This window comes from Lactuca serriola, chromosome 4 (genome assembly GCF_051521515.1).
Source record: "Lactuca serriola cultivar US96UC23 chromosome 4, Lser_US96UC23_V15, whole genome shotgun sequence".
Lineage (NCBI taxonomy): Eukaryota > Viridiplantae > Streptophyta > Magnoliopsida > Asterales > Asteraceae > Lactuca > Lactuca serriola.
In genome coordinates this window covers 95,140,446-95,144,060 of record NC_136411.1, presented here as the reverse complement: position 1 = coordinate 95,144,060, position 3,615 = coordinate 95,140,446, and the positions used below count along the sequence as shown (strand labels likewise).

The following is a 3,615-nucleotide window of genomic DNA, read 5'->3' as shown; positions in this document are numbered from 1 at the left end:
ATATTAGATCATTTTCTGCACAAGATCTTCCAAGACTACATGATTGGACTAAGGATCATCCTCCGAACCAAGTTATTGGAAACCTAAATGCTGGTGTACAAACTCGTTCTGCCACAAGTGTTCAAAATGAATGTCATTTTTCAGCATTTATCCCATTGGTTGAACCCAAATCTATAAAAGAAGCACAAGAACATGCTGATTGGATTACAGCCATGTAAGAAGCACTACTAGAAAAAAGGCCTTTTACGACGCGCAAAATACGACGCTTATTGATCTATGTTACGCAAGAGAGAGTGACATTAGAAAAATGTCATCTCTTCAAAAAATTTAAGTATATATGTCGCGTTTTATTGAGTGCCCTTAGAGTTAGTGTCTAATGTAAAAAACTTAAAAACACGGAGGGCACTTAATGTAAAATGTGCGCCGTCTCAAAATGCCGCATTATAATTTTAGTGAAAGGCGCGCATCTCTTCACAAAAATCGAGGTTACTAATAAAATATCTAACACTCACTATTCATCAGTCACTTCACTCTCTACGATTCTATCGACTCGGAGACCTCGACTCGCCTCCCCTTGCAGACAACGTCTCCTCCTCCGATCGTTAGGTTACTTCTCTGGCTGATTTCACCTCGCTGACGACCGTGGGCTCAACTGACATCATTAGAGACTGCTCAAATTTACATGCCCTAGGTCCGATTAAGGTGTTCCTGTTGAACCGATTTAGGCCAAGTGAACTTCCCGGTTGGCCAGAGAACGCTGTAACAGAAGAGAAAGAGCAGAAGAAAGTCGACACAAGGGGAAGAAGCGCCTGGTAGCCATGAATCTGATGCTAAGTTGAACACATTCAAGGGTTTCTCACCTACTGAAGCTTCTCAAGTCGAACACAAGGTAAAATTTCAAGCTTCTCAAGTTATATGTAATGTTTTTATCCCCTTCTTTCATCTTGCGAACATTTTCTCTGCTTTTTATCCCAAACTTTCACCTTGTCCTCAAGGTGAAGAAAGGATTGGCTAACCGTGTATATATAATGTCAGTTGCCTAAGAAAAGAGACGAAAACTCCCTCAAAATACTCTTAATCAAACTCCCCTGTGAGATGTTTCTCTTCAGGTTCTTCGAACCCTGGTCTGGTACAACGTAATTTTTTATGTTTTCTGATTGTACTTATGAAATTATGAAATCGTGTGGTATCTTTCATTTCGATTGGGGGTATGTATGGACGATTTGTAATAAGGATTGAGATTATGAAATCATGGTTGAAGCATTCATTAAACCCTAAATGTAGATGTCTGAGTCGAGATTTATTTTTGAACTGTTGAGAAATTCTGCTAGGACACTTGATCTTCTCAAGAACATAGAAAAAAGTTCTAAGTTGTTTCACTTAATTAATCAAAAAGCATCTTATTCTGGAACCAAAAGACTTGTTAGAGCATATTAAACATTGAAAGTGTATGTATTTATGAAATCAGCCACTGATTCATTTTGCATTTTGATCATCACACAACCTCTTTGATAGAAACCAAAATCCAATAACAGATAAATGAAACTCAAATATGAGATATATAGATCTACGAAGCTATTTGATTACTAAATGGAAATAAGAACAAATCAGAAAGGAAATCCAAATGATTATCCTCCTGCCCTAATCAGAAAAGTTCTCTCAAGAGAAACTTCCTGCCCAAGCTAAAGCCGATACTCAAAGTTACAAAATACTAAATGATTCAATACTCTTAAGAATTAAAAATCTATAAAAAGCTTGCCTGTTTGTTTAAAGCATCCAAAGTTTCTTCATTGAGGTCATTACCAGCAGTGATTCCAGTCTTTCCAAACCTCGGAACTCCAAATTCCATTCCAATTGTTTCAAAGAACTTTCTTTTCTCACATGAAAGATAAGCAAGATCACCAGAATCCAACCGAATTCCCCTTGCTTTATACCTATACAAATAAATACATCAATTAACATATTAATTATTATCATTAAAGTTTAAACCTTTTGTATCATAAAATAGAAAAAGACAATAATACCCTAGACCATTTAGTGCTAGAAGAACAACACGGAAGTTAGGAACACCACTCTTCATCACTTAGGAAAAAAAAATATATGATAAGTGTTTGCTGACATGCAACCTACGTGCCATGTACTTGGCAAATTATTAAAAGGTTAAGGTCATATAATAACTCACGTATTTGTACTTTCTTACATATATTTTTTAGTTAAAATACTTCAGGCCTCAAGTATTTTATGAAAAAAAAAATAATCCCTGTCAATTTTCATCACATACAAAAAATTTCAGGAGTGAAAATGTAACACCCAACGCAACAAAGACCAGATTACCCTTTGCCTAATGCCTACCTTTTCTTATGACTACCTTCAGCATTTTGTTTTGTCTCAATAACAGTGCTACGTAGGGATGTTTCTACATAAGAGCAAAACAGAAAGCACACAATATTACAATTCGATCCCTCCACTTTTCCCTTGTTTTCAAAGAAGATCCATTCTTTATCACATTCTCTATCAATACCACCATCTTGAAGTAGAGGCTTGTCCTCAAGCCTAGAGTTTGTAAAACAGTCCAAATCATGATAATTGCAAGATCCTTTATCATCTTTCCAAATTCAAAAGTGTCTATACATGCTGCCTCAAATTTCTCATTAAAATCAAGAAGCTTAGAATTGTTATCCAATGTTGTCATGTGGGTCAGCACACAGGTCCATACACAAATTGAGGCTATGCTGATTTTGCTGGTTTTGCCTCTCTTTTGGTGCACCCTGTAATGCCGTGTCACAAGTGGATAGGTTGTTTCAACTTCAATAGTCTTTCCATTCAGACACACCCAGACTGATGTTATCAATTCATGAGATCTGAATCCTTGAGCTAGGAAATCGCTTTGAAGATCACCATCACAATTTTTGCATTCCCAGACATACCTTTCATCACTCTTGAGAGCATAGGCAACCACGTCATCGATAAGATTATGTTCATACCATACATGAGCAGCCTCAAACTTTGACTTCGTGTTTCTTTCATAAACCTCTTGAAATATGTCTTTAAATCTTTCATCATGTTTCTTGAGGATGGTATTCTTGGTGCTAAGATAAAATGGCCATTTTTTCTGATAAGTTATGTTCATTGAGGCTTCAACAAAAGTAACAATGGACTTATCAATGTTTTACATTGACAAAGCTCCAACACCCGTGAAACTGTAAACCTCCTGGAGCGGTGGCAACATGTCGGGCGAGATCAATTGCTTTCTCACAGGTGGTTGGTCGGAGTAACCTAAGCCAGTTCTTTATGTCCGCTTGCAAACCACGAATAAATATTCCAATTCATTGCTCATCTGATTGGTATGGAATAAAAACTGATAAGGCTTGGAAATTCTCTATGTATTCTTCGACATCCCCCTCATGATTCAACGATCCTAAGTCATCGATCAGAGTGTAATCGTTGCTAACGGCTAGTCCCCTGAAGAATGAAGTCTCTGTCTCCATAATTGGAGTATTTTGCTTGCATGTGGGTCGATGAAAACAAAAAGCACACAATATTACAATTCGGTCCCTCCACTTTTCCCTTGTTTTCAAAGAAGATCCATTCTTTTGGGTAATGGTTACATCCAAA

General features: G+C 37.0%; 1 pseudogene; it reads right to left on the bottom strand.

The window, feature by feature from the left end:
- Positions 1-2,416: 2,416 nt before the first annotated feature.
- On the bottom strand, positions 2,417-3,229 carry LOC145098625 (isocitrate dehydrogenase [NADP] pseudogene; annotated as a pseudogene).
- Between the last annotated feature and the right edge of the window lie 386 nt (positions 3,230-3,615).